Source organism: Leopardus geoffroyi, chromosome B2, assembly GCF_018350155.1.
Source record: "Leopardus geoffroyi isolate Oge1 chromosome B2, O.geoffroyi_Oge1_pat1.0, whole genome shotgun sequence".
NCBI lineage: Eukaryota > Metazoa > Chordata > Mammalia > Carnivora > Felidae > Leopardus > Leopardus geoffroyi.
The window spans coordinates 97,047,408-97,061,013 of NC_059332.1; the positions used below are offsets into that span (position 1 = coordinate 97,047,408).

At 41.3% G+C, this 13,606-nt stretch overlaps 1 protein-coding gene across 2 annotated transcripts in view; it reads left to right on the plus strand.

Annotated features, from left to right (window-relative positions):
- LOC123608810 (sine oculis binding protein homolog) overlaps positions 1–13,606 on the plus strand; it is a 146,625-nt gene that overhangs the window by 59,228 nt on the left and 73,791 nt on the right. The gene's annotated exons all lie outside the window — the stretch shown is intronic.

Genomic DNA, 13,606 nt, shown 5'->3' on the forward strand with positions numbered 1-13,606 from the left:
CACCGCTATAAACCTAACAGAACTTCAAACCTGATATTCAGGACGATACTGATTAAAAAAGAAAGAATCCCCAATCTTATGGCCCATCGGCACCAAAGAAAGCCTGTACCAATGGTATCTTTTTCATTTTCCCATATCCCGAGTTGCTTAATAAGTAGAAATGAAAGTTGGCTTCCCAAATTCCAGAGCATTAAACTTGACTTAAAGACTGAATTAAAAGCAGGTGCCCAGAGAATTAATTATGAAGAGGTATATTACCAATCCCTGTGCCACAGATAGAGCCAGTGTATTTATTGAAGCCTAAATCAAGACAACCAGAATTAAATAGAAATTCAGGAAGAGTTGGGTGAAAAGTTTAGATGTCTTACAGAGTTTCATATTCAATGTGACAAGAGAAGAAAATTACGGTACTCAAAAGTAAACTTAAGAGGTGAGCTGAAGTTAGCACTCCATACCTCCACCGGCAGAAACTCCCCTTGTCATTCAAGCCCCTTTGCTCACTTCCTTTACATTTCTGATGCAGCCATTTAGCACTTAATAAATATCAGTTAAATGTAATCCTTTATGACATTGTAATTCAGCAAGATGTTAGACATCCCTGGGGTCTAGATATTTGGTTAAATACTTGGTCAGGGGTTGGTAATGATGATTTGGACCTCAGTTTCTTTGTCCTTATGGATGTAGGGACATGGATGATGTACTTAATAAAGCCTGTATCGGAGTGGTTATTACAGTTAGCCCTTATCATCTATATTCTCCAGGGCTGTACAGGGGCTCCAGCAAGTGGTAGCCATCACTATGTTGCTGTAAACCAGCTGTGCACAGGAGGAGATGTGGGGAGATAGGCCTCACTCATTCCTGGGCAGCCCAGCACCCAGGGCCCTCCCACTCTCCACACATGGAATGCCCAGCTTGCTCCTAGGGGGAGATGGGAAGGAAGTTGGCTATTTCCATCTTGCCCTTGGGTCCTGAGGCTGAAATAACCCCGTCTGTCACTCGGCTCCTTTCAGAAGCTACTGCTAGCAGGTCAGGGACAGTCACCCCCACCACTTTGGCTTGGGCTGGGATACTAAAGTAGGCTGGGGAAGTGAAAGGCCGGAGAGAAGGGTGGAGGTCCATGTCCTGTGCACCCAGTGAATGAACCAGCAACTCACTTAGGTCCTCAGAGGCTAGGACCTGTCTCAGGGCTGAGTGCTATGGAGCACAGAAATCTGAGAACTGGTTTCTGCTGAGAAGAATGTCTGCCTGAGTGTGTGAGTTTTCCTGTGCTTGTATGGAAATTTCATGCTGCACATTTATTCACTTACTCATTTATTCAGCCTCCACAGCGTGCTGGGCATTGTTCTGTGGCTGGGGATACAAAGATAAATAAGGAGAGGTCCCTGCCTCTGAGGCTCTCACAGTTGAATAGAGGAGACAGACAAGTAAACAAATGATATGGTATGAGGCGTGCTGGAACAGATGTGGATAAGGAGAACTGGGGACCATGGAGTGACTTCCCCAGCCCAGGGGCCAGGCTCTATGCATGAGTGAACACATGCTAGGAGGCAGACTGAAATGCAAATTCAAAGCAAAGGGTGGCAAGGCAGTTTATAGGATCTGAGTCAGGAATGAGCAGCGGTCTACTTGTCACGCGTTAAAAAACAAATGTATAATCCTTATTGTAATGCCCGGATTATGTTTTAACATTTTATTTTATTTTTTCTTTTACTTCTTAAAAATGTTTGTTTGTTTGTTTGTTTATTTATTTATTTATTTATTTATTTATTTATTTATTTATTTTGAGAAAGAGAGAGACAGGCAGCGGGGGAGGGGCAGAGAGAGAGAGAGAGAGAGAGGAAGACACAGAATCTGAAGCGGGCTCCAGGCTCTGAGCTGTCAGCAATGAGCCCGACGTGGGAGTCAAACTCACAAACCACGAGATCATGACCTGAGCCAAAGTGGGACGCTTAACTGAGCCACAAGGCACCCCTTAATGTTTTAAAATATTACAGACTTTATAGGAATGCTTAAAACCATATACCATGACTTAAATTGATTTTTGACATCCTTTTGTCTTCAGGTTGTATTTAGGAAAAAGTTTACAAGAGAGAATGGAGGCAGAGAAGTAGAGCATATGCAGACAGCGCTCATGACAGACATGTAAAGAGTTGAATGCATATATGCACACTTCCTCGACTGTTCGAACTGAAAGCGATATGAGAAACTTTCTCCAATATCCTCCTTTTACAGATGAGAAAACAGTGGCCCGAGAATAGGAGCGAAGGGCCTTTAAAGTCTTGCAGAGGCCACACAGTTAGTGAGGGGCAGACACCATAGGTCCTGGGACTAGCATGAGATCTTTCAAGTCAACAAGAGGAGAACTGTAATGGTAGTTGCCTGAAAAGCAATAGAAACTGCTCTTCTTTTCAATTAGAATGTCAATATTTAGTAAGTATACATATAAACTTCATAAAAGGGCTTAGGATGCTACTTTTCAACGTTTTATCTACCAGGAACTCATAGTAAGAAATTCTGCTTTGTAATTTAGAACACACACACACACACACACACACACACACACACACACACACACCCTCTTACCCTATTTCATATTACCTCAGTCACTTCTATGCTGGCATTTTCTTGATTTTACCAGAAAGTGTCAACTGAAGATTTTCACGCAGTTATATCACAGCTGCAACCCAGATGACAACAGTTATAAAACGCGTCATGATCTCAGAGGTATTAAAATATGAAAAATGTTTAGGCTTTAGAAGATGCAAAATGGGGCATATCCATTTAAAACTCAACTAAAAGTTTCATGAAACAATACTTATTTTTCTATGTGATGCACTCTGGCATTTCTGTTTTTTTTTCTGTTTTATTTCATTAAAAAGTTGTTGGTTGGGACTCATTAATGGGGTAAGAACTCAGCTTGAAGATACTGGATGAATAGATAGATTTGTATTAAATGTAATTATTAAGGCAGGATAGGAGGGCCTTTAAGGTCTTCCCATTGGATTCTCCTTGATTTTAACTCTGTGGTTTCATCAAGTTAAACTGAGGTATTTCTATTAGTTTTTCTGAACTTTCATTGTCGACTCTGTTAATGGAGTCATATTTATCTCTTAAAATGGCCAATGTCTGCCCCATTTAGAATTTGCTCGTAAGTATGCATTTGTGTTGATGGAGTCCTGGGGGTGATGAGAGTATTGATCAGACAGTAAAAGGGAATGCTCAAATTTTTAAATGTGCTGTGTCAAGCCCTTGTATCAGGTAAGAATGAAGGAAAGGAAGGCAGAAGTGACTTGATGGGGAAGGAGCATGGGTAAGAGAGCCGCGTAAGAAGACCAGACACAGAGGAGGGGCCTGAGGAGTGAAGTAAAGAAGGAGAAATGGCCTCCCGAGCAGCTTTCCATTATAGTTCTGAGCCTTGGGCCAAAGGCGGTGAGGAGTTAGAAGACTTGTCATGTGTGGTCTGGTCTCCATATCACAGTCAATGAGACGATGCCCAGGCCTGTTCCATAGAGCTGTGCTGCTAATCCCGGCATAAGGCTTATCCTTCACAGGCCTCGCCCATGTCAGGGGACTTGTTTGGGGGGACAAGTTGGATATCAAGGAGAAAGAATGGTTGAATTTGCTTATTTTTATTTTTTAAACATTTTAAAAAATATTTATTTTTGAGAGACAGAGACAGAGCATGAGTGGGGGGAGGGACAGAGAGAGAGGGAGACACATATTCCCAAGCAGACTCCAGGGTCTGAGCTGTCAGCACAGAGCCCGACATGGGGCTTGAACTCAAGAACCACAAGATCATGACCTGAGCTGAAGTTGGATGCTTAACTGACTGAGCCACCCAGGTGCCGTACTTATTTTTATTTTTATTTTATTTTTTAATTTCAGTGTGTTTAACATACATTGTTACATTAGTTTTAGGTGTACAATATAGTGGTTCAACAATTCCATACATTACTCAGTGGTCCTCACCGTAAGTGGACTTTTAATCTCCATCACCTATTTCACCCCCCACCCCCCACCTCCCCTCTGGAAACCACCAGTTTTTTCTCTATATTTAAGAGTCTGTTTCCTTGTCTCTTTTTTTTTCTCAATTTGTTTGTTTTGTTTCTTAAATTCTATATGAGTGATATCATATGGTATTTGTCTTTCTCTGACAGACTGATTTCACTTAGCATTATACCCTCTAAAAGATCCATCCATATTGTTGCAAATGGCAAAATTTCATTTTTTTAAAAATGTTTTTTTTTGAGAGAGAGAGAATCAGAGCATGAGTGGGGGAGGGAGAGAGGGAGACGCAGAATTTGAAGCAGGCTCCAGGCTCTGAGCTGACGCGGGGCTAGAACTCATGAATTGTGAGATCATGACCTGAGTCGAAGTAGGATGCTTAACCGACTGAGCCACCCAGGCACCCCTAAAATTTCATTCTTTATGGCTGAGTAATATTCCATTGTGTGGAATATCTTCTTTATCCATTCATCTATTGATAGGTGGTTGAATCTGTTTTAAAGCAGGCTGAAAAAGAAATGATAGCTAAGGCTTTCCTATTTAAATAATTTGATACAGCTAGATTAGAGACAGGTGGGAGGAGAGTAGGGCACAAACTGGCAGAGAAAACTGGGGCAGGGATTCTTAACGTCTAGTTTGAATCATGGGCTTCTTGGATAATCTGAAGACAAGTTCAGAGTGGACCTTTTCTCTAGGAAATAGACATACACAGAGAATATTACAGATTATTTCATGGGTTCATGGACTTTCTGAAGTTCATTCATTGACCTCTTGAATTCAGGTTTAGAATCCTAAGAGTGATTGGATATGGGCGAACTCAGCTCCTCATCTATTGTTCTGAAAACTAGAGTTCTTCCCTTAAACCAGAGATACAGGATGGATAGTTTTCTGACCTGTGCAGCCTGGAATGGAGGTTTGGAACAGGTGGAGGTGAGCCATAAATCTGTCAGCATAAGGGACAGTACAGGAAGACTGGGGTTTGACCGGTACTGCTTGATATCCCCAGACAGGCTTTTAGAGTCAGCATGCAGCAATAAACTTTGCAGTATTAGGAGAGAGAACAGTTCTGCCTCAGTGCCAGAAATGATGCTTCTTCCAGGATATAGACCTTGAGAATCAAATGACACAATTTTTCAGTAATTTGTCCAATACTGAGAACAGACAGATACTTCTCAAAATGGATGTCATTAAAGTCACAAAACTGGTGATGTTATGGACAGATTCTTCCATTTGCATTACAGAGACATAACAGATGTGGGGAAGCTCCCGGTCTTAGCAAGATGTTGGATTAAATAATGCTTGCTGCCTGGATGTCCTGTCGGATGCATTGTAATACTTAACAGAACTCCTTGCCACCTCTTCAAAGAATTTAAACTGTCAGCCCGTTGAATGCTCATCTCTAATGTGAAATTTTTAGATGAAGCCAATTTAGCTTAATTTACCAAGATGTTGCTTCACGTCTGCAGGGGAAAGCAGGGCTGGAGTGTACTGGAGCTGCCCCTTTGCAGAAGTCTGGAACACACAGGACACAGAATAGCTTCTTCGGGTCACTGTGCCATTTGTCAAGGAAAAGCAACACCACCCTGCTCCTGCCTCCCACTCCTGCTCTAGGAAAAAAAAATATCACTCATGCCACCATTCCAATAGACACAGGAATGATCTCAGAAAGCAGTTTCTCTTGAGTTTCTAGAGTAGTCCCAGCATTGACCGTTCTTCAGGGTGGGGGTGGGGTGGGAAGAAACTATTGTTCTGAGAGTCTGCCTGGGACTGCAGATGGAAAGGTTTGATCAAGTACAGGAGCATCTTTGTGCTGCAGTTAATGGTTTTCCTTTTTTTTTTTTTTTAAATCCCCTTCTGAGGGAAATCTGTGATTACATTTTTTTCTCTGCACAGGTGCTAGAATGCATTGCACAAATACAAACATATCCCACTTCATGAGAAAATTTGGAAGTCATTTTCCTTCCATCTGTCTGAAGTAGACTGTGCTCTAAAACTGGCCATCCACCCACCCATTCTCCCACGCACCTTCTCGGTGACAAGGAGGAGATGGCATTGTAAGAGAATGAAGGAAAAAAAAAATATAAACCCCACAAGGCATTTAAAAGGATGGCTTATTAGTATCATTTGGACAGCTATGAATAACACATGATAGCTTCTGGGGCTGCGTATTATTCACAGAAGAGTAGCCTTAATTTTCCTTCTCTCCTCTTCCCTATTCCACTGTCCCTTTATTACAGACACCCTTCTCTGCCTAAGTCCCAAATCCTTGCCAAACCTGAGTATTCTTTGATCACAGATCATTTTCCTGTGTCCACAGTGAGTTCTTGCCCATGTAGGTAGGTAAGCTGTGGCTTTTAGAAAAGGGAGGCAGTGCCTGTTTCCAGAGGACGCTGCAGCTGTAAGGCTCCGCCGTCAGACAATCAGAGGCCCAGCAGGGCACCTTCCTCGTGAGCGCAGCTGCGCTGCTCTGCTCTCCAGCTCTCCAAAGGCACTGCGCCCTACGTGCGGATTCCAAGCTACATTTAACACAATTGCCCATCAGCACTTAGGAAGCAGTTACCACAGAAACCCAGCAGAGACCAATTAGTCACATGATTAAATTAATTAAAATAACCCAGGGCATCTGCCATCTTGCCTCTTTTTGCTACAGATAGCGCATGACCCAGACAGAACCGTAATTGGTTAGCTTGCTGTTGTGTCTCCCAGTCCTAGAACTGTCTTCTTACCAAGGAAGGGGGTTCTCCTGATTTGCTTGTCTTTCCATAAGAACTCTCTTGGGTTGTTTTGGAAGATATTCCTTCCCTATAAGCCAGGCAGTATCAAATTTACAAAACATCAGATTTAATAAACAATGGGATTTGTTATGTTGGGGATAAGAGGATTTGGAAACATTTCCAGTTGCACAGTTGAAGACTTGGAGGTTTTTTAATGAGGGCTTTAACAATACATGCCAGAGGGTGCTCTGTAATACGCATTTACACTTGACCTGAGAATTTTGTGGCAAGTCACGGAAGCCAGACCATCGTTTTGCTTGTTAAAGTAATAGAGGTGTTATAGTGGGGCACAGGCAGCCTGTGTTCTGAGATGGTCCCGAGTCAGGGGTAGCGTCTAATGATCCCTTTGACTGGCTTGTCATTTGTAAAAGGCTGAAATGCACACTCTGAAGCTAACTCAGTAAATCAGTGTTTTGTCCTTGATAGGCTGAGTGACCTAATAATGGCCTTCCCCCAATCTCCATGTAGTTAGAGGTTTTCTATTACACCAGTGCCATACTTCTTCTCTGAACACACCTCACAAACCAGCTTGCCTGCAATCTCATAGTGCTCACGGTGGCATGACTTCCATCACCTCAGACACTTTCTGGAGACCGTTTGGATCCATTGCACCTGCAAGTAAAGACCACACGCAGTTTAGAGATATCAAAGGAGGTAATGGAGTGGTTTCTCATGTTCTTTCTTTGTGACGTGGCTTGACAAAATGGCATGAATTAGTTTTACTGTTCGACTGCATTAATTTGTGCCTCGCAAAGCAAGTGGCATAATCTCATCTACAAACCTTGACTGTGAGCCGGTGAATCATGGTTATACATGAATAGGAGGTAGCATGTACCTAAAACCAGCTGGGACAGATCTTTCAGCGACTGTAGGCATTGGGCTACTTGGAACTTTCTTTCTTCCTGGGTGAAGTCAGAGTCTAGTCAGACCTCGGAACACATGTGTCCAACTGGCAATTCTGAAAATCGGGTGACTGATCAGAGAGAGCCATGTGGTAATTTAAAAGGCTGTGGCCTAACGTATTATGTAATGAACCTCAAAGGAAATTAATTGGTAACAGTGTCATCAGTAGCAAAAATAAGAAGAATATACATTTGTGTCACATTTTACAACTTAGAAGGCATTCACACACCTCCAGCCTTTGACGAATCTCTCCGACTTTACCAATACTTTTATTTAGTGTACATATATTTCATGTGTACTTGGAACACTCATTTTGTTATTGGTATAGGGGTTGTTTTGTGGCTAAGATAAACATGGAATAAATGCAAAGCAGAGCTAAAATTAAGGTACAGAAAATATATTTCACATTTTAGAGGTTTTTTCCTTTAAATCAACAGAAAAATGAAAACATGACAAACTTTCTTGGCATGAGTAATTAACTGAATACCCTTGGTAGATTTGAAAAGTAAAAAATATGTATTCAACTTTTTTTTTTTTTTCAACGTTTATTTATTTTTGGGACAGAGAGAGACAGAGCATGAACGGGGGAGGGGCAGAGAGAGAGGGAGACACAGAATCGGAAACAGGCTCCAGGCTCTGAGCCATCAGCCCAGAGCCCGACGCGGGGCTCGAACTCACGGACCGCGAGATCGTGACCTGGCTGAAGTCGGACGCTTAACCGACTGCGCCACCCAGGCGCCCCTGTATTCAACTTTTAAATCCTTGAACAAAAATTAATAACTGTCTATTGAATAAATATTTGTGCTTTTGTGAACTATAGGCTTGCTTTTGCAAGCAGAAGTCTGTTTTTGCTATCTCCTTATACAATTTTTCTCTATTAAAAATAATAGAAATATAGCTGTTTAAAAACTGTGAATGGCTACTCTTTTGAGAGTAACGAAATGAACCACAAATCCAAGTGTCTATCGGATCTTTTGGTTGTACATCAGGCTTGGTCAAAATAAGTCAAACTTTTGGAAAGTTATAAAATGTTTCAACAGATGGACAGAGTCCCAAGTAGTGGATTTGCAAAGAGATTTCGTTTTATTTGCTCACATTTTGTGTAGCCTACGCCTAATTATTCATGAACTGAGTTTTAATGGCAATGCGGAGGGTTGCCTGTCATCGTCATCATTCTAAAGTCTGACTGCCCAGAACTTTGAAGGGCTGAGATTGGTTATGGAGCGCGGTACGAGTTGTGTACTTTCCAGTGCAATTTTTGGTTATTCTTTGTCTTGTGTCATTTCAACTTCCTCCATCCTACCAGGGAGGGTCAGCAAAAGATGACTGCATGATTTATGAATCATTTTCATAAATTCTGCCATGACCTTCTTATGTCATATTGACGCTTAGTTGTATATCCCCCTAGAATGCAAAGTTGGAACATTTTAGAGTTAGGATGCTAGCTACAGACAGGATCAATCCTCTCACATGCTTCTGAGACTGACACATTGTGAAAAAAAAAATTGCCAAGTTAAGTTTCTATGAAAATTGTGATTATAAGAAGTGGTTGCTGCCTGTATTGATTTTTTAGCCTTTTCATTTGATCTTCCTGGAAAATCTTGGTTCTGAGTACTTACTGACACACTTAAATTGTCAAGGAAATCAACTTGAGATTGAGAGAAAATGAAATACTTTGGAAATGACTTTGTGTCTCTATTTTCATAAAGATCTAGTTCTTTAATAGCAAAGGGGCAGGACAGTTTGTGCAGCTGTATAGCAGCTCTACCATAAATCCTTTCAGGAACGAGACAGAGTACAAATAAATTAATAAATAAAATTGAATTAATACGTAAAACTGCAGAATATCATAGCTACGTGTTTGTCCCAACATACTAATTCATATCACGCTTGGAAGATTAGAAAACATTTAAGTCACCCCAGCGATATTAAAAATTGAGTACTTTATTTTATTCAACAAATACCTACTTAGATTAGTAGCTCCCATCATTCTTTAACTTCTTACAACTGCTGTTCTCTTCATAGCATGTAATACTACTGGATATCATACATTTTTTATAGATGTTTGTGTATCGTCTGTACTTTCCATTATAATAAACCCCATGAAGATAGCGATTATGTCTGTCTTGTTTACTGGCATATCCCCAATGTTTAAAACCATGTCAGCTATATTAAAAATTCTTGATAAATATTCATTGAACAAATGAATGAACTGGGTCTGAACTAAATGGTGAACTCAATAAACCAGGCCTGACTTTTTGAATTAAGGAACATTGGAAGGAATGTTAATTTGTTTACCAAATTACGTTAATTACATGTTAAAAGAGCTAGTGTGTAGGCTAGTAGATAACCTCATTTTTACTATCAAGTGTTGGGTGCATTTTTTAAACCTGGGAACCATTACAGAGAATGTGGAAGCTGCAAAAATAAAGGGGATGTGCGTTGATAGTCGTATTTTTTTCTTCTTTCAATATGCAAATCCTTTAGCACAAAGAATCCAAATGGATTAGAGATGAAAACATTCAGATGATATTTATGTTAACTAAGAAAACAATAAAAACAGGCATGAAACAAGAACAAGAGGAGATATTGTAAAAAGATTGAGAACTGCAATGTATGCGTAATCCTGTCTGGGGTAAATGGACCCAGAGTCAGGGGGTCCTTAATCTCCTGATCACCCACCACATGGCTTTGTCCCTGAGTCGTTGGGCCGTATAAAACCTTTGCAGATGAACTAATCTGCCTTCTCAGGTTTGTAGTGGTAGGAATAATTATCTTATTCTCAGCCATTCAGTGGTATCTCCCTATGAAACTTCTTAGTTTGTATTGTGTGAGAGAATGTGGACTTGTATGAAGTTTGGGTGACACATAGCTCTGCTTACTTTCCCTTATTACTATCCACAGGTAGTTTGTACCTTGCAGCAACACATATTTGTAATCTAAAGTAGAAATGTCAGTCATGGTCACTCACTAGTTTGCATTACACATGTCGATTTCTTTCTCCTTTGAAAAAGAACAGGGTTCAATGCATTGCACAGAACTGATTTATAACCTTAGTGAGGGGGCAGTGATTAGGGGGCTAGTCTGATACCCCAGTGTATATCAAATGCAGCCCAGAAAAAGGTAGAAAATAACTAGTCCAAAATTACTTTTCAACAGTTGAAATAATACTATGTGCCTTAGAAGAACCTTTTCCTTCCCCCCCTCGTCTGTCGGGTGGTTCCTACTTTCTTAGCAGCTTCCTGCCTTCATCTTACCAATCGTATTTTTAAAAAGAGGATTTTAGGAGGTGCTTGGGTGGCTCAGTTGGCTAAGCGTCCGACTCTTGATTTTGGCTCAGGTCATGATCTTACTGTTAGAGCCCCCTGTAGGGCTCTGTGCCATCAGCACAGAGCCTGCTTGGGATTCTCTCTCTGCCTCTCTCTCTCTGCCCTTTTCCCACTCGTGTGTGTGCACATGCATGCTCTCGCTCTCTCTCTCTAAAAATACACATTTTTTTTTTTAAAAAAAGAGGATTTCAGGAGTCTTATCTAACCTTTCCCATTCCGAACAATGTTTCAATAAGCTTTATGCAGCTCTCTCCTGGGTCTCCTGTGTAGAGCCCTACAGTAAGGATGGGGCTAGCCTGGGAAGGATTTAAAAGTTTTCCTGGGGACCTGTCTATAGGACAGTGCAACACCAGGAGGAGAGGTCAGCCAAGTGCAGGAACTCTCCTGCTCCCCCTCCAGTGTCTCACCTCTACCCAAACCCTGGCTCCTCCCCGGTTCCTCTTCTTCTAGGAACCCCCCTTTCCCCAGAGTCTTTGTGACGCCCAAGGATTATCATGTTACCACCCTTTCCATGCACTCGTGGATGCTCATAGTTCCTCCTAATTTTGAAGTTCTCACTGTATCAGACATGTTGCTTAATCCTCATAACAACCTGATGAACAAGTATTTTGTTCCCATTTTACATGGGAGGCAACTGAGACTCAGAGTGATATTAACTCAGAGGAGTTAAGAACTTACCCAGGTCAGATAACCCATGAGTGAACAGACTCGGGTCTCTTTCTCCACCAGACTGTGCTTTTGACTATCCCTGCATCAGGCTGAAGGTGGCTTCACATGGCCCAGGGCGCAGTAGTGCTGTGTACACAGTCCCTGCTCTGTCCTGCTCCTTATCTTGTCTCCCAATGACACAACCTACATCCCCGGAGAAGCCCAACCGCCTTTGCAGGCTTTTTCCTGAGGAACTCAAAAATGTGTGCTGGCAGCAGTGAGACCACTGTCAATTATACACTTGCTCTCAGTTTCCTAAACACTTCTGATGCCTTCTATCTGGAAGGGTCTGTCTCTCGGGTTACCTGACCTATCAGGGTGAGATGCCAATTAGATCTATGTGCAATCCAAACATATCTAAATCAGGGCTGTGTCAAACCTACCAGCGTAGAAACTGTGGGCATCGTCAGTGTCTTCCTTGAGAGTGTCCTAGCTAGCGGATGGAATTTTAGTGGAAAGTTTCTTCCCTTCTTTGAAACATTCCGGTTTAATTTAAGCTGGAAGACATTGTGGAATGGAAACTAAGGAGCATATATTTCATAGGATTTAAGTTAAGGATGGAAGGAAAGAAAAAAGGAAGGAAGGGAGGAAGGAAGGAAGGAAATTTCATCATTGTCTGGAGAGAAGTTAGATTTAATGTTTTCAGCCAAACGTGTGGACAATTTCTCCAGCTGTAGCCCTTTAATGATAATTACATTTTCCATAGCCTTTAATTTCCATGAATAGTCTGTGCGTTCATACTATGGCTCTAAAAACCCCTGCCCTGGCTGAGAAGGCCTTCTCCATGGAGCTGAGACAAGTCGCTGAGCTGGGCTGGGCTATTCCTCTGGGAAGACACACTCTTTCTAACCTAGTCCTGTGCATGTGCAGAGCTTCCTGGTGGGGAGCTCTGAATATAATAAAGGAGCTTGGCTGGTCAGATTCCTTGTCAGGTTAGGAAGCCCTTTGTTTCTGTTTAGTTTTCTGAAACAAGACAAATTATGATATTTTCTGTTAATTTCTTTCCTTAATGAGTTTCATTAAAATCAAAGCTTCCGGAAGACTGAGCCTTGACAGCTGTCTAAGGGCTGTTTCATTTACCGGGGGCTGCTTAGACTGAATAATTATTACAGCTTGATAGTTTAAAAAGAAGTAAGAACAACAGAGAGAAATAGATCCCTTGAATAGTGTGTCATACATTTCTATTTCTTTCCAGTGTCTGGGATTCTGTGGTGTTCAAAAGAGATCATTAAAATCATGTATTCTTTGAACTAAAATATTACTAAATCATCACACGCTTGCTTCTTAATGGCTCCCTGGTTCTTAAATACTGAATTTCACTTAATGATGGTATATTAAAAGGAAACCTTTTAGAGGTTAATAAAGGAAGATTTTAAAGAAAGATTGTCTTTAGACATTGGTAGGTCATTTGGTACATGGTGCCATGATGTCTTGATGAGAATATGGGCAGCAGTATATTTTATCTTATGGTTACTGAGTGATATATTTGTGCACATTCACTTGTCTTTTCCAAATAGTTTTTATATGCCAATTTGGCATGATAAAAGAGACTTTAAACTCATGGCCAGAATTTTGTACTTCATGATAGAGTGTTCTTATTTGTGAGGCCAACCTTCCCCTCCCCGCACCCTCCCCCCCACCGGCCTCTACAAAGTAGAGACAGTGGATGTGGTGGGTCGAGATGCTGAGAAACACCCTGCAGCATTCTGAGATGGTTTACTTGGAGAGTCTGGAGAGTCTCAAAAAAAGAAAAGAAAATACTATCAATATTATGTAAAAATCGGTAGATTGAAATGTATTCAGACATATATAGGGATGAAATGACTCGGAATTACTCTTCCAAGGAATGCATGAAAAGAAGAGATGGATGGATGAAGTAAGGGGGGT